Here is a 23,461-nt window from a genome sequence, read left to right as displayed (position 1 = left end):
ACACATATACACACATGAATATAAATAGGTATGTATGTGCTATGGCTTGGACGTGGTTCGTCCCCACCGAAGCTCACACTGGAGTTTAACAGCCAGCACAGCAGTGTTGGGAGGTGGGGCCGAGTGGAAGATGATTGGGTCATGGGGGCAGAGTCCTCATGACCAGATTAATACTGTCTTTTGGGAATGAGTTTTCATTCTTGCAAGATGTGATTAGTGACCTTGAGAGTGGGTTATAAAGCGAGGGTCCTCCTCCTGTTTGGCCTCTTTGCACTCCCCGTGCTCCCCACAACATCTCTGCCATGTTGTGATATAGTATAAGGCCTTCACCAGAAGCTGCCAGAAGCCAGTGCCATGCTTCTTGGACCTCCTAGCCTCCAGAATCATGAACCAAGTAAAACTCTTTTCTTTATAAATTACCCAGCCTCAGGTATTCTATTATAGCAACACTAAACAGACTAAGGCAGTATGTATGTGTCGGGGTGCTCTGTCGGTCAGCCAGGCCGGGCTGCGGATTTCCCTGGCCGTGGCCACCCAGTGATCCCGGGCAGACTCCCTATCCCCCCAGGCAGGACCAGATAAGTTGCCCTCTGCGGTGTAAGCCGAAGAAGGATGCCCGAAGGTGGGCGAGTTCACCGCCCGCCTATTCAGCCCGCAAAGGAACACTCAGATGCAGTGATGCAGCAGGGGTTCCGTCAAGCAGTTCCGTTTATTGTCTTTTAAGCACTTGTATTTATAGCTAAGCAAGTGGGGATTTCCACACTGAGAGCCAATCACTGGAAAGGTCACATGTGCGTGCGCCTTACTTTCCTATGCTTAGCCTACTGATCATGCCCTGATCACGAGCGCGGAAAAGCGCAACTACCAATAAAACTTTTGCGCAACTAAAAGTGACTGTTCCCTCTTTGCTTCCTCTAGGCGCCATCTTGTGTGGACCATGCGGGTGGGGAACTTAAACAGCTGCCATTTGGAGTGGCCTCCTTTCACCCTAGCAATTGCTATAGCAAGTGGAGCGGTTGCAGCCCAACATGCATGTATACAGTATAAGAATATTATTTTTAGACTTCCTCATGGCAGAATTCTGTGGCCTAGTTGAGATATAGGAGCACCTTTGTGACATGATGGAAGAGGTTTCACAGTCAGGCTTTATGGCCCAAAATTGCGTCTCATAAATTTAGCAGCTACACCTTCAAATTCAACATTAAAAATCAGTTATTTGGAGCCAAGACATTGTGTCTCTTGAATGGCCTCTCGCTTTGCTATTAAACTAGACCATAATCAGGGCTTCTCTCATGACACAGGTTATTTGGGGACAGAATAGAAGGTGGAGGGCATGGGATGAGAGTGATGAATTTTGGTGTGGGGCAAATCCAGAGCCACTTGCAGATGGAGAGCATTGGTGTCAGGGAGGGCACAGCACAACTTAGGGACCCCTGAGTACCACGAGGATATTGACACTGAGATTGGGGAAGAGGGAATGTTACTTTCCATTGCTTTTGTATTGATGTGCCACAGATCAAGAGCAAACACACTGGGAAAGGAAGATGGGTAGGAAAGGGGTAAAGGGCTAAAGGTGAGAGAATATGGGAAAGTACTTTATATTTTCAGTAGTTTCTACCTCAAGCCTTGTGTGAAAGTCATACCCTCCATAGGAGCCTTATCTGTTTTTACTTCCCATATATGAAAATACACACCGTGCATTATCTTCTTCTCTCACTTCTGTTACCTGTTCCTGGAGGACACCTGATGTCTAGGATTCTCAGGAGTACTGTGGTGCTCCCAATATTGCTGTGGCCAAATACAGAGATCTCTGGTACTTCTGCTAGAGTCCATGAGAAGCCCCATCCAGGCGTAACGGATAGAAGGAAGATCCAAAAACATTGGGTCTGCTGCCATCTTTGTGACTTTCCCTTCTCCCTGCTTAACTCATCATTTTTCATCCTGACGCAATCCAATCCAGGGACACTCGGTGGCAGTCGCTTCTGGAGTGGAGGGCCTGGCAGGCACATAGAATGCCTGTATTTGGAGTGGAGTTGGCCATTGTAATACTTAGTGAATGGAATTTCATTAGGTCCTTATCTGTGTGCAGTGAGGAAAGAGGTTCTTTTACACAGTGCTTGTAATGGAGTGGAAAATTGCGTTTCCCTCTTGCCCGAACAGTGCCATTAGTGGGAAGGCGGACTGTCTGCAGAGAGCGGGAAGCCACCTCGGGCAGCGGAGGACTGACAGCCCAAATGATGGCGGTGCCAAGAGACCCGGTAGATATTAAAATAAAAACAGGCCGTGTTGTTCTTTTTGTCCTGTAGCAGTTCTTCCCTGCCACGCAGGGTGTGATTGGATTTGAAGCACCGAGAAAAACATGTTAAGTAAGAAATTGTTTAAATAAAGTTGTTTGAGGTTGAAACTCTCCCCCAGGCACGGAGGGGAATGCAGTTAGCTGCCTACAACTTACAGATATCCAAGAGGCACTATGTGTTTTGAGCCAGGCACGTGTGCAGGAAACTTGAAACATGACATGCACAGTTGACGTCTCCTCTTTGGTCATCCGGGTGGGTTCCAGCCCTACTGGCTGGTGCGTGGGCACTTAGATGGCCAGTCAGGGGATCACTTCCCATTTTTATTTTCTCTTTGTTCTGAGAATTGTAGGTGAGAAGAGCTATGAGGCACAGTGCAAAAATCAGCAGGGAAATCTACTGATCTCTAGGGAAATTCCTAATCTGGTAGAGAGGGTTTCATCCTTCCAGGGCTTGTGTTAGACAATCCCATGAGGCGCTGCCAGTGAGATGGTGGACGAGGTTCATATCTCTCCTGGGGCAGCACCTGGCCAAGGAGAAGACAGGTAAACACCTGGGCCCAGGTAAACACCAGCTGCAAAATGGTGCATACCAGGAGCTCGGAAGGAACTGAGTGCAAAAGCCTTTTGTGATTGCCCAAAGGCATTGGGAACGTGAAATGAGAAAGCAGCCTCATAAAACTGAGTGGAGGAACCATCAGGATATTCTATATTTGAGCTACTCTGGACCTTTAGAATCATCTAGTCTGACCACTTCTTATAAAGGTGAGGAATGTCTTTCTCCTGAGGTATAAATACCAAAGTAGCATACCCTGAGGCCTCTTCTGCCACCCTGTACTGTTGCATCTGTTGTGGACTGAATGTGTCCTCTCAAAATTCATATGTTGAAATCCTAACCTCCAAATGTGATGGTATTTGGAGGTGGGGCTCTGGGAGGTGATTAGAACCCTCATACCAGGGTTCCCAGAAAGCTTTCTCAGTCTCTTTCCATCATGTGAAGATGCAGTCAGTCAGTTGTCTGCAGTCTGGAAGTGGGCCCTCGCCGGAACCTGACCATGCAGGTACCCTGATCTCTGATTTCCAGCTCCAGAACTGTGAGAATCAAACTTCTCTTATCTGAGCCACCTGCTCCATGCTGCTTTGTTTCAGCAGCCCAAAATGACTGAGGTAGCATGTCTTCAAAGCCTTTTCTCTGTTCACTTATCCACTCTACTTCAGCCCTCTTCTTCTGTTATTTCTTCTTTGGGGGAATTTTCTTTCTTCTTGCTCTATCCCGTGACCTTAGCTTCATACTTTTGCCTGCCAGACATTGAAGATTTATTCGGATCACGTAGCTGTCAACCATTCTGTCCTCTTCTGTGTCCCCTGATATGCCTTAGGTATGTGTAAGTCGGGGTTGGAAAGATGTGGCCTGTGCATTAGTAGCCTCCTCAGCATTACAGAGGCTGCTAAGCCCTGTCTGAGGACATTGTCAACTACCATTTTCAAAAAGTTAAAAAATATGACTCTTGAACAAACACTGTATGAACACACATTATAAATTGTAAGTTATTAATGTGCGTATTTCAGTCATTAATGAGGGAACAAGTAATATGGTAAAGCTGGTTCCAAGAGCATTTGAGGAGCTGGGCATTTATAGGCATTTAAAAAAAAATGTTAGACTAGGATTGTTAGGTTTGATATAAAACAGGTCCATGTCCTACAGAGCAATAAAATCATAACCTCTAGGGTGCCCCCTCCTTTTTTTTTTTTTTTTTTTTTAACTGGACAAAAGTCTACAATTTAACATGTAACCTCTCTGTGTCTGGGCGGCAGTCAAGTAGTGAGCAGGGAAGTCAAACATAGGTGTGATCTCCTGAAGAATTAAATAATCCTGGAAGGCCTGTCAAACACAGGATGGTCTGTCCTTCCTTATCTCCCCTACCCGGTTGCATCCATATTTTGGATACTTTTTCTTAACAACATAATCCCAGCATTTGAATTTATATTTCTTTGAAATGAATCAGATTTGATACATCTTGTTCTGATAAAACTTCAACCTTGGAGTAAAGTCCCAAGTAGTATGTTGAGTATACACTAATTAATTTAACTTTAAACACATTTATTTCTTAGAAGGATGAGGAATGTACACTGGGGAATAAAACAAACAAGATTGTGAGGTTCAAGATAAGAGAAATATATATGCTGAAGAAAGCAACTTACAGAAGGCCTGTCGGACTGCCTCCACTTGCTATCTGAGTCGTAGGATGGTGTGGCTTCCCCAGGCCTCTTAGCCTGGGTTAGTTCAGATAAGCAAGAGTTGGTTGTGTTGTATCAAGGTGTGAATGGCAAAGAGGAATTTAGGGTGTTTATTCATGTTGGTGTGGCCTTGTTTACTGTGTGTCTCCTGGACTCAAAGTCCAGTGAGTGATATCAGCAAACATATCAGTAAAATATGCTGAAGCACTGGCCATGGATCTTTCTTGTTTATTTATTTTTAGTTTTGATAATCATTTTAAACATATTCTCAGGCTAGAGTCTTAAAATACAGAGTTTCTCTGTTTTGTCCCTCCTTCCTCCTACCTATGTGACTGACGGCTGGGTCTATAAACATGGGCATGTTGTTTTAGCCTACCAGGTTTTATTTTTCCTTAAGGAGGAGTCCTGCAGGTCTTTGGAAGGCAGTGTGGAATGCAAAGGGGGTGGATAGTAGGGAATTTCCCAAGGTCCTGATAGATTTAGGGTTATTTCTGTTTCCCAAGAAGCTCTTGGCCAACTTATTGAGCTATCCTGCTAATCAACTGAATGTCTTCTTTGATTATCCCCAAGAAAGAATGGCTATATTAGGGTTCAAGACAGGGAATCACGGACCACCCTCCAGTCTTCCATAGTATGTCCTAGTAGTGGCTCTCTGAGAAAGGGAGAGTGGCTCATTTTAATATCTAATCAGTATGTACAGCATTTTGGTTAAATGTTGGCCAAGTATAAGACACTATTAGGCCATGAGAGGGATATAGAGGTATAAAAAGAGAAACTCACAGTGTGGTTGAGGAGACAAGATAGAAGAGTAGAACACATAGCCACCTATCGTAGGAACTGTGTGCAGAATGCTTAATGCTACATGCTACCTGTGCTCCCAGAGTTCAGTCGGTGTGGACTGTGGAGGACAAGACAGCTTCTTAGTGGAAATTGTTGGCTATGATCTAATCCATTAAGGGTAAATACAGTCCAGATTGTAGGAGGAGACAGGTGTTGAGCATTCTAAGGAGGATGGAGATGGGGTAATGGAAAGCATAGCTTTGGGCAATAACGCACCGTGTACGTTTTTGTGGTTGGGAGAGTTGTGGAGTGTCAAGGCTGGGCTTAGGATTTTGTGGCACCACTCTTTGATAGCTGCTCTAGGAGCAGCCAGCCTGGTATGCCCTTTGTCATTAACGTGGACTTGGATGTCCATCAATAGCCAATATTACAACCTCCAGTGTTAGGTTGTTTGTTCTGAGTCTTGCTCTAACTTGAAGGGTTCAGTTACATCTGAAATCAAGTAATGCCGAGCAGAAGCAGGAGGAAAATGTACCCTCTTCAAAACAGATGAAATGTTTCCCATTGGAGGGGTGAAGGGAACTTTCCTTCTACCCTTGAAATGTTCAATGGTTTGAGTCTCTGGAATAAACCGACACTAGACAGGTCAGCAGGAGAAAAGGCACACACACTTATTGTGTGCATTTGTGCAGGAGCCTCACAAAATAGCTCAAAGAAGGACTAGATGACTGAAGTTTTTATACTGTACAGAAAAGAACAGAGGGTGGGGGTTCCTGGAGGAGGGTGAGGGGAGGAAATGCCCGGTGAACAAAGGCCATCTTATTCTGGAGATAAAGTCTCTCAGATAGCAGCCCGCAGAGGGGAGATGGCAGCCTGCGGCAGAAGTTTCTGAGTGGTGTCAGACTGAAAGGAAATGAGGTGAAACGCCGGGTGCCATTCAAGCTTTATTAAAGGAGGAAAAACCTGCCAGACTGTGCTGAAAATGGTGGGGCAACAGCAGCTAGAAGGAGTGCATATGCTGACATGGGTTGGTGGGTGTGAAACTCAGGCGGGGAGGGAGGGGGTGCTGGTGTGTGGGACTGGGTCACCGGGTGGTGCTGGTGTGGTGGGTAGGAGTGACGTAGACAAGATGGGAGTTACCTCCAGGCGGGAGTGGAAGGGTTTCTTTGTCTAGGAAACTACAAGGTAGAGGGTAAAAGACTGGCGCCCATTTTGTACTCAATATGGCGCCAGTTGCATCCGTAATGATGTCAGTTCCAATCCAAGGTGATACGGCCACATCCAAGATGGTGCCAGCCATGTCCAAGGTCTATCACTCCTGCCTTTTAAGTATAAGAAAAGGGGGAAAGGGGCAAAGGTCTCATTCTTCTGAAGCTACTTCGTGCTGAAAGTGGGTGAGGAGGAAAAAACTGGCCACATGAAAATGCTGTCATCCTGTGGTAGGGTGAGATCTTCTAAAGGGAGAGGTTGATATTTACGTTCCATGAACAATTCGGTTACCTTTTGGTTGGCAAAAGCCTGCATCCAGTCCTGCAAAAAATTGGAAAATCACCAGAAAAGACAGGGGCCAAACAGCAGGAGAAGTCCCAGCATGGTAAGGGGTCCCAGTAGGGGCATCAGCCATGGGGTCCATTTCCATAGCTCACTCCACCCTTACCAAGAGTAGGTGGCAGCCTGTCTCCTTTTTGCCATTTGGTCATGGAGTTGTTGGGCCATATTTCTAACGATGCCAGATTTATTGGTATAAAAGCAGCATTCTTCTCCTAAGGATAGATAGAGAGCTCCCTTCTCTGCTGTTAACAGGTCTAGTCCTCACCTGTTCCGTAAGACAACTTCTGCTAGGGGATCTAATTGGTCTTGGAGGGCTGTCATAGTTTGGGCTACCTGTTCAATTCCATCAGCTAGCTCTTGGGTTACTTTATGATATAGTAAGCTGTTGAGGTAGCTATGCCTCCCGGAGACTCCTGTTCCCACTCCTGCCACTATGCTGAGCCTGAGGAGCAGGGGAATGACGTGAATAGGTCATTTCACCTGAGTATGAGCCACCAGAGGAATCTCTAAAATTTGGTTGGCAGGGACAATGTTAATTTGGGGTGTTAAAATTGCTAAGGCACAAGTTCCCATCCAGTTCTGTTGAAGTTATTGGTATGAAAATGGCCCACAAAGTAAACCCTCTTCCAGGAGCTACAGGTGATGTTTGTGTTGTCCCTCAGAATGGTCTGGTTGCAATCTTTTATAGTGAGATTGCCCACTTCTATATTGCCAGTAAGATGTGTTAGATAATACCCTGCCAGCTGAGTTAAAGTGATGTGGGTGGCACCGCTCCCAAGAGGACTGAGGTATGATTCTCTGTAGGCAAATTAGACAGATTGAAGTTAGATAGGGGTATAGCCTGGTATTGGGAAAGGGTCAATCGCAGGCAGAGCCAGCACCCCGCTGCTAATGAGCGGGAGGTATAATTAAGTAAATGGTGGGTGGGGTTGAGGAGCTGTATAACTTTGGGGTCTATTTGGGATGGACATTTGAGTTGAGGGAGCCAGAGAGGACATCAGTTTGGCTGGGTGGGAGTAAGACTTTCAATGACTTGTTTAATTTGTTTTTGACATGTTTCATCCTGGAGCCCTCCCCCATTGCTAAAACCTAGGTGTGTGGTTTTAGTGAAACACACATATTTGCCTCTTGGAGGGCACTGGGCTCCAGCAGAATCCCCCTTGGAAAGAACCATCCAGTAGTTCCTTTTCTCATGGCAACAGGATGTGGCTGTGGACCTATCATAGCAGGGAGCTGGAAGATGTGTAATAGCTGTGAAACTAGTTGGGACAGTCCCATGCCCAAGTCTAGCCAGTGCCTGTGTGCCAATTGTCTATCCAAACCCGAAGATTCTGAGCTGGGAAATGCACTGTGTGCATGGTGAAGCAGATACCCGTGTTAATGGCGAGAGCCGCAGAAACAGGAGGAAAAATTGAGGGCGGGGGGGGGGCTGAGAGAACATATAATAGAAAAAAGGAGTAGAGGGCAAATTCGTAGTGAGTGTAATCGCAAAGGATGCCCTGCCAGGCTAGCTCAGTCACCCACTCAAGGCCTCTTGGTACCACCTATCCATTATCCACGTCAAAGGAGGCAGGCTGGGATCCGTCTTGGATTAGGTCTTGAATAAACGATGTGAAGTGGGCCTGTAAGAGTGAAAGGATAACTGCCGGGGGTAATACCATCTATTTTGGGATTAGGGCAGAAAGAGTTAATTTAACAGGTACATTGACTCAGTGAGACAGGAGGTTGCCAGGAGAAGTTTTCCTATGTTGCTGCAATCTCTTGGGGCAGCAGACACCAATCCTATAGCCAGTGTTAGGACAAGTAGTACAATAAAGATTAGAGACACAGGGTGGCATATACTTATGTCCCATGATGGCAAACTCACGATAGCAGGTTCGGATCAATCTTGGAGTGGCTCCTGTATGAGCGAGGTACAGTGGGCCTGTAAAAGCAAGAGGATAATTGCTGGGAGGGGAGATTATTTTTCCTCTGGAATTGGGGGAAGAGTGGAGGTCCTGGAAATTTTTAATTTTGTAGGTCCTAAGATAGACGAAGTATAAGGAAATGTTGGGTTAGGGGTTGAGCAGAGGGACCCCTCTGGGTAGGGGTGCATAGATTCATTGGGTGGAGCCTCAGGTGCTAGCTTTACCAAAGATAGGTGATACCAAGAGGCCTTTCCTAGTACCTTTACCACCATGGGGGTGGTGAGAAGTACTGTATAAGGCCCCTTACAGCATGGTGAGAGGGGCTTTGGGGTCTGGGTTTTAATGTATACTTGTTGTCCCGGGCTTAGTTTTAAATTTGAGGGAGCAGTGTGGAAAGGATGAGGTAGTAAAAGGTTGGCTTGTTCACAAAGAAAGTCCCTAATAAGCGAAAGAGTGGGGAGATATTGGCCTAAAGGTGATGAGCTAGGAGGTCATGGCATAACGGTTAAGGGCCTGCCATACATGAGTTCAAATGGGCTGAAGCCAGTGGGTTTATGGGGGGCAGCCCGTAAGCGAGCTAGTGCCAAAGGGAGGAGCTGTGTCCAGGGAAGATGAAGCTCCATGGACAATTTGGTGAGGTGTGTTTTAATGAGATGATTAGCCTTTTCTACTTTACCAGACAACTGAGGCTGATATGGTATGGAAGGTTCCACTTGATGTTTAGGGCTTGGGCTGTGAGTTGTGTGACTTGGGAAATGAATGCCGGGACATTGTCTGACTGCAGGCTGGTGGGTAGGCCAAAATGGGGGATGATTTCTGAGGTGAGAGCTCGTGTCATTGTGGCTGCATCCTCTGAAATGGAAGGGAAGGCTTCTACCCATCCTGTGAAGGTATCTATTAAGGTTAAGAGGTAGAGTATTTTCTTGTGGAGATGCATGTGGGTAAAATCAAGTACAGCCTCTAGCCTGATGGGTGGGAAAGGATCGGATCTGGAGGCCAGATTGGAGCAACGGGAACAAATAGGGGCAGTTTTTGGTGATTTGTTTAAGTAATTTGGTCATGTGGGGATAATAGTATAAAGGCTGGAGGAGGTGTGACAGGGGTTTGTGGCCTGTGTGGATTGTATTGTGGAAATCTAAGAGGATTTGTTTCGCTTGTGTCTCAGGGAGGACATAACAACCAAAAATAACATACCAGCCATCTTTCTTTTGTGCCCCTAGTTCTAGGAGGTGGTGTACCTCATGAGGGGTGTACTGGGGTGAAGGCGTAGGGGTCATAAGAAGAACCTGGATGAGGGAAATGTGGAGATAAGATGATTGAGTGGCCTGTTTTGCAGTAAGGTCTGCTTGTTTGTTACCCTGAGCTATGGGGCTATTGGAGGTCTGATATCCCTGCAGTGTATAACTCTGACATCCTTTGGAAGCTGGGCAGCCTCGAGAAGCGTCCTGATGAGGTGTTCATTTTTTATGGGGCCTCCTTGGGTGGACATGAATCCTCTCTCCTCCCACATAGCTACAAAAGAATGTAAGATGTGGTAGGCATATTTAGAATCTGTGTATATATTGACTCATTTATCATTGGCCAGGGTGAGAGCATGGGTGAGGACAACAAGTTCTGCCTGTTAGGAGGTGGTGTTAGGAGGAAGGGGAGCAGCCTCAATAGTTTGTATTAAGCTTACTATGGCATATCCCACCCGGGGGGCTGGTGCAGAGGTGGCGCTCCCATCTATGAACCATGTGTGTTGGGGCTCTGTAATGGGGTGTGGTGAGATGTGTGGAAAGGGATCGAGGAGAAAAATCTAGGGCTTCCATACAATTGTGTTCTATGGGTCAAGAGTGCCTTGGGATGAGAGTGTCTGGGTTCAAGGGAGGGCAAGGTTTAAAGGAAAACAGAATTTTCAATGAAGGTAAGGTGGATGAGTTGTAGATGGGAAGGAGAGAGAATTGACATTGACTTATGACAGACAGGGTCTTGAAGATGGTGGGGGGAACAAATAACTGTTGTCCAAAGGTTAATTTAGAGCTTTCTTGTGCTAGAAGGGTGGCTGCTGCCAAGGCCCATAAGCAAGGGGCCCATCCTCAGGCTGTGGTGTCTAGTTGTTTTGAGAGGTATGCAACTGGGGAGAAAATATCTTCTGTCTCTTGTCCCAAAACCCCAACCACAAATCTTTGGGTCTTGGTGACATATAGAATAAAAGGACGAGACAGGTTTGGGAGAGGTAGAGCTGGGGCCATGAGGAGAGTAGCCTTTAATCACTGGAAGGGAAAATGAATGGGCTTTGTGGGATTTAAGGCAATGGCAAGATCCCCTTTGGCTGCCTCATAAAATGGCTTTGCTAGCATGCCAAAATTGGGAATCCATAGGTGAAGATAATCTGTAAGTCCCAGGAAAGAAAGGATTTCACCCTTTGTGGTGGGGATAGGGAGTTCAGAAATTAGACTCTTGCAATTTACTGTTATCTCTCTGGTGCTGGGAGTAAGGTGGACTCCCAAATAGGTGTCCAAAGGGGAGGAAATTTGAGCCTTGCTGGGGGACACTCGATATCCTCTGGAGGCCAGGAAATTAAGGAGAGCAATAGTATGGGCCTGTGAGTCCTCATATGAGGGGCTACATAGGAGAAAGTCATCTACGTATTGTAGTATAGTGCTAGAGGTGGGCGGAAGTTCAGATGTGTCTCGAGCTAAGGCTTGGCCAAAGAAGTGGGGGCTACGCCGAAACCCCTGGGGCAGGACCATCCAAGTGAGTTGTTGAGATCGATGTGTGTTGGAATCAGTCCACGTGAAGGCAAACAAGTCTTGGCAGGAGGAGTGAAGGGGAATGGAAAGGAAAGCATCTTTGAGGTCAAGGACTGAAAAGAAACGAGTTGTAGTAGGAATGGTGGATAGGAGGGTGTAGGGATTGGGAACGACTGGGGTTATGGGTAAAATGGCTGCATTAATGGCTTGGAGGTCCTGAACCAAGCGGTATGAGCCATTGGACCTCTTCACTGGGAGGATGGGTGTGTTGTATGGTGAATGAGTGGGTCGAAAAAGGTTGGAGGAAAAGAGTTTATGTATGATGGGATTTAACCCTATGATATGATTGAGAGCAATGGGGTACGGAGGTATGTTAGGAAAAAGAGAAGGGTCTTTTAAAGGAACATGGATGGGGGAGTGATGAGTGGCAATGGTGGGGAAAGATGTATCCCATACAATTGGGTTGGCCAGGTTAGAGGAAAAGGGAAAGGTGGAGTTCATAAAGGTCAGGTCTGGGGTGGCTTGGGCCAACAACAGCAAGGAAGGTGTTCGCTCATATAAGGTTAAAGTTGCCCTGAACTTTGAGAGAATGTTGCACCCCAATAAAGGGGCGGGGCATTGGGGCATAACAAGGAATTTATGTGGTGGAGGGTGCAGGAGAGGGGTGGTGTCACTCGAGGGTGGTATTTGGATCCTGTAACACCCACCATGGAGATAGAGGATGAAGTGGTGGGCCCTGAATATTCAGGGAGAGTGGAGTAAGTGGCCCCTGTGTCGATAATAAAAAGAGATTGGCTTACCGGCTACGAGGAGAGTTACCCTGGGCTCACATGTGGTGATCTCCATGGGGGCCTCGAACCCTGGGCCTTGTCAGTCCTCCTCCTGGGAAAAGCCAAGAAGTTCAGGCAAGGATGGTCTTACCAGTGGGGTGGGGATTGGCCCACTCCCTCTCTGGCAAATGGGGCAGTCGACCCCCTAATGACCCTCCTGTTTGCAGTGTGGGCAAGGCCCAGGAAGGGGCCTAGGGTTAGGATAGGCTCGAGTCCAGGGGCCCAGTTGGCCACACTTAAAACAGTTGCCAGGTGGCACATTTTGAGGTTTTGATGTGTGAGCCCTTTGTGTAGAGGGTCCCCAGATGGCATCAGCCAGAAGCTTGTATTTGGCCTGATCTCTCTTGTATCGCTCCTTATTTTCCTCCTCCTCTGTATTGCTAAAAACCTTGAAAGCCAGATTGAGGACATCTCTCTGGCTGGAATTGGGCTGTCTTCAAGTATTTTTTAGTTTTTTTCTGACTGTCTGGGGCAGACTGAGTGATAAAATGGGAATGGAAGAGAGCCATCCCAGCCGGGGAAGAGGGATCTGTGTGGGTATATTTTTGTAGTGCCTCCGAGAGATGGGTTAGGAACTTGCTGGGGTTCTCAGTGGATCCTTGGTAATTTCTCTCAATTTATCATAGTTAATTGATTTGTGGGTAAGTTTTTGTAGAGCAGAATGTATATGGGTGACCATTTGATTTCGGAGGTTATGGTCCCCATGTCCGCTCTGATAATTCCAATTGGGGTCAACACGGGGGACGGCTTCAACACCTTGGGCAATCTATTGTTTTGTGCATGCGACTCTTCTGCATGCTGTTGGGCTGCAACCCAGACCTGTTCTCGAACCTCAGGCAAAAGGGTAGTTGTAAGGATCATGAAAATATCATGCCAGGTGAGGTCATTGGATTGTGAGAGGTATTTAAATTCCTTTACATAAGTATCAGGATCAGTTTGGAAAGATCTGAGACGCTTTTCAATCAGGGAAAGGTCAGAAAGAGAAAAGGGAATATGGACGTGAACAATGCCCTCCATACTGGCAACCTTGCGAAGGGGATACGAGGTGGCTGGCGGGTCAGGAGGGGCCGGATGGGCAGAGGAGGCATCCTGACAGCGGGTGTGGGGTGGCAAAGGGGGAGGGATTGGTGCAGGCAAAGGGGCTGGGGAGGGGCTGGAGGCATATGGCGGAGACTGGGGTGCGGAGTGGTCTGAGGGGTCGAAGGGAGGGTCGGCATCTGATGGGAGAGGCCAAGCGTGGGCAGGGAGGATTTGGGACGTAGTACAGGTTTGACAGAGGGAGGGGTGAGACCAAAGACAGAAGAAAGCCTGCAAGCAGGGAATCTCTCCTGCCTTGCCACTTCTGTGACAGAAGTTATCAAGATCTGTTAGGGTGGCCAGATCGAAGTTGCTGTTTTCTGGCCATTGGGATCCATTATCGAGTTTATATCTAGGCCAGACTTGATTACAATAAAAAAGGAGCTGTTTGGGTTTTATGTCTCCTCGTAGGACAAGAGGTCATAGATTAGCCAAGAGTCATCCCAGAGGAGTAGATCGGGAGGGTCTGGTCTGAGAGGCTCCCATGCTGAGGGTGCGAAAGGGGAGATGTCCCAGAAAAAAGAGGGCGGGAGCAGCAAGAGGCGTCCCTGTTGTTGTCTGCCCCTCAGACGGAGGGCGGCCACCGGGATGCGGGTGTCCCCTGTAACTGGGGCAGGAGAGGGGTTTTCTCTGCCAGGCGCCTGGTCTTTCCAGTGAGACCCTAGTCGTAGACAGAGGATTGAGAAAACCCGTAGGAATAGATGGGAAGGACTCCCCTAACTCGCCCAAACAAGGCCGGTGGTGGATGTGTGGGTCTGAAGCAGCAAGTGAAAACGAGAGAGCCCGGGGCACCCAGTCTGGCAGGTCTGGGAAGGGCGCTGGGAGCCAGTCAGCCCAAGAGAGGGGATCGGCTGACAGTCCTGCCAAGACCCTTCCCAGGTTTCGGCACCAAAATGAAAGAAAACGAGCTGAAACGCCAGGTACTGTTCAAGCTTTATTAAAGGAGGAAAAACCTACGGGCTGCACTCAAAATGGCAGGGCAGCAGCAGCTAGAAGGAGTGCACACGCTGCTATGGGTTGGTGGTTGCGGAAAACACAGGCCGCGCGAGGGGGTGCTGGTGTGGTGGGTGACGTAGGCAAGATGGGAGGCACCTCCAGGTGGGAGTGGAAGGGTTTCTTTGTCTAGGAAACCACAAGGTAGAGGGTTTCTTTGTTTAAGAAAACCATGAGGTAGAGTAAAAGACTGGTGGCCATTTTGTACTCAGTATGGCGCTGGTCGTGTCTGTGATGACGTCAGTCACATCCAAGGTGATATGGCCATGTCCAAGATGGCGCCGGTCACATCCGTGATGATGTCAGCCGTGTCCAAGGTGACGGGACCACGTCCAAGATCTGTACAGACCTTTAGTCTCTTTTGCTCTGAGTTACTCTTCCCTGGTTGGTGGTTGCATTTCCTTCCGGAGGAACTTCCTTTAGTCAGACAAAGGACCAACAGAAATGCATTTGCTGCCCCTCAGCTGCTCTCACTTTGAAGCCCAAAGCAGCATATTTTGGGGTATCGTTTTCCGAGCCCCAACACCATTAATTTAGTTGTTCCCACACAGGTTCAAGCTTGTGTCAGAAATTAAGCTGTTCAGCAGTTTTGAATCAAATCATAAATATTACATCCTTCGTATTTGAGGTAATTGCCTATCTGTATGTAAATGCTGAGAGAATATACTTCTTTGGATATAATTCCAACTATAGTTTCCAAAAAAGAGTAGATAGAATTCTGGAAAAATGAGTAAACATGATTAATTAGATGAGATATTTCTCCTTGGCTTAAATTAGATAAATTACTAACAGAAACTATGAAAATCTCAATTAAAACAACTTGCCTGATTTTATTTTTCACTGTTAAGAGGGCAAAAAAAAAAAAAAGGCATGAGTAAAATAAATATATATTTGGGGATGACACCATCTTGGCATTTCCAGGCATTCTTTTCTAAATATATTCTTTATCTGAGCTGTCTTGCCATACTTTTAATATAATTAAAAGCACATAATGAGTGCCAGACTGTCAATTTCAACAACAAAGTGCTGAAATTTGCAGTGAAACTGAGAGATCCATCTCCCACACATTGTAATGAATAGGTTCATAAAAGGAAAATAGTTTAATTACATTTTAGTTCATGGATTGTTAATAGGCTGGAGTATCTAAATTGAATAATGTGATTCTGGTAATAATTATGTGTAAATGAACTTGTTTAAATGATATTTTACAGCTTCTTTATAAAATTACAGCTAGAGGCAATCCAGTGATAGACAGACAAAGGCCATGCAAAAATTATCATAAACTATTAGCTTGTTTGCAAAGGGTTTTATGTTAATCTTTTAGTACTTAAAGCAATCTGCAATTAACATATCATGGGGAGCTGCCTCTGAGCAAAGGCATGCAAATTGAAGTGCTTAGATAAAAAGCCATTCACATTGGGGGGAAAAAAAAGAAGAAAAAAGAAAAGAGAAAAAATCAAAGAAAGGGTGGCAAAGTACTCAGAGGGTGCTGGTTTTGTATTTGAGATTAAGGAGGTGTAATGATTGTGTTATCTAACTATGGCTGTAATTAAAGCTTTTCTCCTGCAGACATGACAATAGATACTGCATTGATTCCGGTGTTTTAATTGTGAAAGTCATTTTATTCCGGGGCAGAAGATATGAATAGCCTGAATCAAAGGGCTAGAAGATTGCTTTGTTGATAGTACTTGTTCAGCAGCTGCCTGGCTGCTTAATACACAAGTGTGGAGAATGCAGAGAGACCCAGGGAGGTGCTGGGTATTGTAATTCTCCTGCTGGTTTCCTCTCCTTTTATGAAAAAGGCTAGGATCTGGGTACTGATTGTAAACAAACAGCCTTTTCATACCTCACTGATGTTTTTCCTCCTCAACGTAGCAGAACAAAAGAAGTCATAAAGGGCCTTGAACTAACTTTACTACTGCTCCTTTTAAGCTCCAGAAGTTTATGCAAAGTAATAAAACCATCCCTGCTAGTAGAGATATCACCCCTCTAATGGAGAACAAAAGTCTCTAAGTGATAGCTCTATGACAGAAATAGTTTGTTAGGGAGAGACTGGATTATTTACATTAAGGACATATCCACAAAATCTCACACACAGTTAGTTTGAGATTAGGGTTTTCTTATCAGTTTTTATATACAAACTTTAGGTGGGAAATTAAGTGAGGGGTAAAACATATACAGTCCCAGAGCAAAGAGAATTCTAAAGGGAATTCTCCGAAAATGAACTCTGGATTTTTAAAAAGTATCACATGCTTGGATATTTCTCCCATAACAGTTCAGAGTAAGTAGAGGTGAAACCCAGTGATTTCTAATTATTTCCATTCTTCTATTGATTTAACCTCTCCTTTTTTCCTAGAAATATTGAATGGTGTATTTTACATTCTGAATAATAGTAGCCTTGGTTTTGGGGGAAGTTTGTCTGTTGAAGTGATATGGTTTAATATAGCCAGACACCAAGATGTTGCAAACCTAGCAATAATAGTATCAATAATCATTTACTGAGTGCTGCACTAACCATTTTTTAAGTATATCACTGGCCTCTGTAACAATCCTGAAGAAGTCGATGAAATGATCTGCATTTTTTAAAAAAGAAGAAACTTAGGCTCAGAGGGGTCAAGTAAATCATTAAGGTCACACACAACTAGCAAAGGGCAGAGGCAGGTTAGAACCCAGGCAGTCTTAGGGACCCTGCTGGCTGTCTGGTAAAGCCCATGAAGCCCTTCTCAGACTTTTTAAAATGCATAAAGTAAAATATATAGGATTACAAAGGAAACTAAATAGATTGAAATACTGTTATCAAAATATTTAAAAATCAAATTTATGACAGTAATCTATGTGCTTACAGCTAACAGCTACTGTAATTTCAAAGTATTAGTGAACATAAACAATACTTTGAGTTTTTGCAATAATGTGACATGAAAATATGGGATTTTTATCAATGACAAATTCACAGATACTCCTAAAACTCTGGTTGTTTTGTTGCCCACATTTATAATAAAAGAAAATGTCAAATTTCCCTTAGAAGTTAGTACAAATAAAGGAATATTTTTATATCTTTTTATATAATATAAATTAAATATTATGTGCAAATAAATACATAGATATGTATTTATATATAAAAATAATTTGTCCTATCGAAGTTTATAGACCCCTGAATTGTATAGGTGTGCTAGGCTCAGGTTAGAAACACTTTTAGTTTTATGCATGAGGAAACTGAGGCCCAGAGAGGGAATCAAATGACCCAAGGTTATCGGTAATTAATAAGATATAGATTAGAAGTGGTTACACTAAGAGAACTTGAGGGAAACTTGAAATCCTCTATGTTGATTTTATTCCCCCTCTGCCCTGTGATTTTGGTGGCTTTACTGACATGTTCTTAGTGTTGAACCTTTGTCTTTGCAATGTTATCTTTTGGAGCAGCAGGCAATTGCCTCAGGCCTTTGGTCCATGAGGTGGGCAATTCCTCCCTTCCTCTGGGGAATTGATAAGTGTCCTGTGCCGCTGGCAGGGCTGGGTGGAGCCCAAAGAGGGCAGCCCTAGAGAGTCCAGGGAAGCTGTCCTGGGATGGCAACCTAAATTTGAAATCTTTCTATTTAAGGGAGCAAGAACACATTCATTATACATCTCCTTTATGCATGGACTTTGTATATCCTCTTGCAGTTAATACTCAGAGAGGCCTAGTAAACAGTCTCCATCCCCATCCTAGAAGGGAAAAGAGAAACTCAGAAATTACCTAGATAGACTCCAGCTGTGAAACTGAAGCTAAAAGACATTCAGCAATGTGGCCTAGTTCGCTGTAGGGGGCAGAGCCAGAAATTTAACTCAAATCTGTTGCCTCTAGTGCCCTCTTTGTTCCCCAGACCCTGTATGTAGCCTTTCCATCGATGGAATAAGCACCACCAGCGCTCCCCACCCAGGAGACTTTTAAACAGTTGTTTATTGCAAACCTGTTACGGACAAGTCACTGTCCTGGTAGGCATACAGGAAGGGAAGGGTAGAGGGCAGAGAGAAGTACCTCCAGATACCCTTATCCTTGAGCTGACTTTCCTAACTTACCTAATTGCACAGATAATGCTAGCATAAAGGGAACACACAGAAAACGGTCAATGACAAACATGTACATTATCAACAATATAGTAATCATGATGACAATGTTAGTAGCTAACATTTATTGAATGCATATGAGTTTAAGGAGTTCCTGTAAGTTTTTTCATTTGATCACACATCCCAACAAGAAGTGTGTGTGGTGGCAATACCAGCCTACACTCCACAGGAAGGACCCTGCTGAGGACTCCACATATCACAAACATGGACATACAGAGATATACGTTCCCCTTATTGGTTTTGGAATAACATCTGTTGTTATCTTAGCCATGAACTGAGTGAACAGGTATTATGGGAGAGGAGGGGTGAGCTGGAGCAACCAGGTCAACTCCCAGCAGCCACAGTGGGCAAGTTTTCTTCCCTCCCACCTCACTTTGCCAACACAAGTGTTTTAGGCATTTCTAAGCAGTTCCCCAAACTATAAGCCCTGTTCAGAGGGAGCGTGGCTCACTCCCTAGATAATCACTTTGGGTAATGTGGGGTAGCCAGCTTTCAACAAAAGCAGCTGCTTGCTTGGGTTTCAGTGTAAGACTGGGCCGAAAGTGCGAATCTTACTTGTTGGGAAGGCTCATCTCGCAAAGACCAGGAGACAGAGATCGCTGCAATCAAGCAAGAGGTTTTTATTCCAGCATGATGGGGTCGCTCCGTCTTCAGGACAGAAGCGGCCCCGAGCTCTTAACACAAGCATTTTTTATACAGTTTGGTAGGCAGACTTTGGCAACAGGATGAGTTGTACACAGCTTATTGGTCACCTGAGGTGACTTTTAAATCTATTGGTGGCTTTCAGTGTGGTGGTACACAGACGAGGAACAGGGGAATTGACCAATAACCCACCCCTTTTACGGTTAGGCCAGGTGGCCCATAGATAAGGAACTGGTTAGACAGTTCCTGGAACTGGGTGTACTTTGGGTGGTCATGCCCTTCCTGGTATAGCTGGGCTGTCCCTCGTAGGGACTTTCCAGCCTTGGCCTGAAATGGCAGAGTAGTTTAAAATGGCGTTAGTTATGCTACCTTGTTCATTTATTTGTTTTTAGCAAGCACAGGTACAGAAGCAGATGGCATATGTTAAAGTAAATTTCTCCTCTACATCAGAGGAGAGGCCATGATTTCTTCTACTTCCCCCTCCCTCCTAATCTCAGCCCAGATAGCATGTCATTTCTGCCCTACATACTACACTAAGCTTCTTTAACCCAGTAAGGACTGTTTGCCCTTTAAGTACAGTCACCATGCCATTAGCACAACTTAAAAAAAAAAGTTAATTATGCAGTATTTTCTAATACCCAGTTCATATTCTAATTTTTTCAGTAGTCTAAAATATCTTTTTGTATCAAGTTTGTTTGATTCAGGATCCAAACAAGGTCCATACATTTTATTTGGTTGCTGTATCTCTTTGATCTCTTTTGTTCTCTAATAGTCTCCCTTCCCTTTTTCTTTTCCATTTTCTTTTTTTTTTTTTTTTTTGCATTTTTCGTGACCGGTACTCAACCAGTGATTGCACCGGCCAGTCCCATGTAGGATCCGAACCCGCGGCGGGAGCATTGCCGCGCTCCCAGCGCCACACTCTCCCGAGTGCGCCACGGAGAGCGCGGCCTTTTCCATTTTCTCTGTCTCTCTTCCTCCTGCATTGATTTTCTTGAGCGAATGGAGTGATTTGTCCTACAGAATGACACACATTCCGATTTTGGTTGGTTGCTTCCTCCCATGTCATTTAACTTGTTCTACTATCCTGTGCACTTCCTATAACCCGGTATTAGAGCTTGCTTAGATTTGAATTCAGTTTCTTTGTACATGGTGCAGTACAGTTTCTACTGCATCATATGAGATGCATACTTAATATCTGATCATGGTGACTATGTCAGGTGATGGTTGGGTTAACTAACTGGTGGTAATCATGTCACAATATGTATGTACATATCAATTCATCATGTTGTACACCATAAATATGTATAGTTTTGTTTGTTAATTATACCTCAATATACCTGGAAAACTTTTAAAAAATAAAAAGCAAACAAAACAAAAATATCTGATCAGATAAGTTCAGATGGTGTCAGCCTGATTCTTCCATTGTAAAGTTCTCAGCCAACCTTCACCCCATGTTTGAGAATCTTTTGATGATGGTTTATTACAGTAGCCCTTCTTATCCCCAGGGATATGTTCCAAGCCCTCAAATGGATGCCTGAAAGCATGGACAGTTCTAAACCCTATTGCTGTTGATCGGAACACGTGTCTGCTCATGTCTTCTATCCACAGATCTAATGCCTTCTCCATCTTAACTAAGCACTTATCATACACTGTGCCCATAACTTGTGCAGTTTGAGGTGTGACAGCAAAACTAGAACAAACTTCTTTTTCTTTTTCACAATTTCACAAATAGAAGATTCATGCTTACATAGATCTGAGCAACTGCAGCATATGGTTTTTTTCCCCTTCCTTATTACGTCAAGAACTTTCCTGTTTTCAGTTAAAGGAAGCTCTTTATGGCTTCTCTTTGGCATATCCAAGTTGCCACCTTCACTACTCTTGTGGTTTGGGGCCACCATTAAATAAAGTAAGTGTGTAGGGGACGGACACAAGCACTGTGACACTGTGACAGTAGATCTGGTCACCAAGATGGCTTCTAGGTGAGTGAGGGGCAAGTGGGTAGCATAGACAGTGTGGACACTACGCTGGACAAAGTGGTGATTCATGTCCGAGGCAGGATGGAGCTGGACAGCACAAGATTTCATTGTCACTCAGAATGGGGTACAATTTAAAACTTATGTATTACTTATTTCTGTAATTTTCCATGTAATAGTTTCTGACTACGATTAGCCATGGGTAACTGAAACCGTAGAAAGTGAAAGGTGGGGTCACTGTCTTGCATTATAGGTTGCAGAACGGTATTTTATCATTTTACCATCCCTTCTGTGTCTATTACTTGAAATTTCTGTATGAAGAACTTTTCTCTGTACAGCAATAGTTTTACAGCCTTTCTTCTAGCAGCAGAAAACTTGGTTTCAAACATCTTATGTGAGAGCTGAATGTAAGGAAAATGAACGGGAAGGGCTGGCAGCTGCTGTGGAGGGCTGGGGGCTCCACGGCCACAGGCTTCCCTTCTCCCCTGCACGCGTGGCGGAGCAGCCCGCGGGCTCCAGCAGCACCCCTGGGTGAACAACACGGCGTGGCCCTGCTCTCACCAGGCTTACGGTGTGCTGTCGTGGAGAATGAAGAGTGTGCCTCTAGGACCAGAGAGGCTTGCCACTCACCAGCTCTGTGACTTTGGGACATCAGCCTTAGTTAACCTTGTCTCCTCGTCTGTACAGAGGAAATAAGGTACTGCACAGGACAGTGGTGATGATTCAGTGCGCTAAGGCCTGTAAAATGCTTGCCGTGGTGCCCGCTGTATAACAATGCTCGATAAACGTTAGCTTGATTATTCTTCCTGTAACACAGGATTGTATTGGCTTCCCAGGACTGCAGTAACAAAGTCCCTCAATGTGGGTGGCCTAAAACAACACAAATGTATTCTCTCACATGTTCCTCCTAAGACTCCAGGTAGAATCCCTCCTGGCCCCTTCCTGGCTTCTGGGGGTAGCTGGTAATCCCGGGTTTTTCCTCCCTTATAAGTGCATCGTGCCAACACCCGCTCCTATTATTACATGGCCGTCGACACTGGGGACCAAGTTTCTACTACATAAAACTTGAGGAACATAATTCAAGCTTCAGTGAGTTTGGGGGGACATAATTCAATCCATTAGACATTGGATGACAGCAGCTATTGATGTTGGTGCTGGAAGTGAAGAAGTGGCAAGGTCTTTTATAATTAGACTACAAATACACTATATTAAAAAAAAATCATTGTTGAAGATGGCGGCGGCTGCGGCGGCTGGCGCGGAGTAGCTGAGGTGGAAAAGGTGGCCACTGGGCCTCAGGCAGCCGGGAAACTTGTGGACCTTCCTCTGGCCATCTCTTAAGGGAGGACTGCTGCTGCTGGCCGGTCGTGGGGGCTCAACGCCACTTTGCCCCCGGCAGGAGAGGCTGCCTCATTTACAGGCAACAGCTTTGAAGTGTGGAGCAGGAAAAGAACTGATTCTTAGCTGCAAAAGTGAGTCTTGAAACAGGGAACACGGCGCCAGGGCTGCTGTGGATGCAGCCAGGATCCCGGAGACCGGGGCCGCGCTGAAGAAGGCGGCCAGCTGCCCTATTCAGGATTCGAGGTTTCAGGCCGGCATTAAAGAAGATTCCTGGGAGCGCCCGAGCGGCGCCGCGACTGAACAGCCCGAGGCGGCAGCGCCGAGAACACGGAAGGCAACAAACCAGAGACAGAGCGAGCGCCCGACCTGGCACAGCACTGTGAGTGATCCCTGGCACAGCTCTGTTCGGGGGGGTGGATGCCCACGCGGCTTCCGCCTGCACCACCAGGCCACTCATTGCCCCGGTGCTGCCTCCATTTTCCCAGGTGCGGGCAGCTCCGCCCTGCTCGGCCATCACTGAGCCCATTTGATTGGCCTGGCGCGGGGCTTTCCGGACCCTGCGGGCCGACCTCCTCTCCCACTCCCTCCGCGGTTCTCTGGCAGGGCTGTGGGTGTGGGGCGTCCCGACCAGTTTTGGGAGGGCTAGGAAGTACGGGCGGGCCGACTGTCACTCCACCACACCCTGGACTCCGCCCCGGTAAACTTCCTGTTACTGGGAGGCAGATACCATCTCTGCGACCACCAGTTTGGAAAAAAGCCTAACGAATTTCTGGTTGGGAATAGTGTGGTAGGAGAGTTCCCAGGTCCGCTTGAACCTGCCGGAGAGCAGGCTGCAGGCGGGCACTAGACTCGGTTTATACCGGGGGGATACAAAGGTGAACAAGACCCGAAAAAGATCTACACAGTGCTACAAAGGCACCTAGAGAGACCGGTCGTCTGTGCCTAGCAGAAACCTGGTAGACTTCCTGGGCGAGGCGGTGCTGAGCAGGGTCTTGAAGGC

The 23,461-nt window shown here is 45.9% G+C and overlaps 1 protein-coding gene across 4 annotated transcripts in view; it reads left to right on the top strand.

Annotated features, from left to right (window-relative positions):
* The window catches only part of LRMDA (leucine rich melanocyte differentiation associated), a 1,115,169-nt gene that overhangs the window by 784,726 nt on the left and 306,982 nt on the right, over positions 1-23,461 (top strand). The window lies entirely within an intron of this gene.

This window comes from Cynocephalus volans, chromosome 7, assembly GCF_027409185.1.
Source record: "Cynocephalus volans isolate mCynVol1 chromosome 7, mCynVol1.pri, whole genome shotgun sequence".
Lineage (NCBI taxonomy): Eukaryota > Metazoa > Chordata > Mammalia > Dermoptera > Cynocephalidae > Cynocephalus > Cynocephalus volans.
This window is presented reverse-complemented; position numbering and strand designations above follow the sequence as displayed.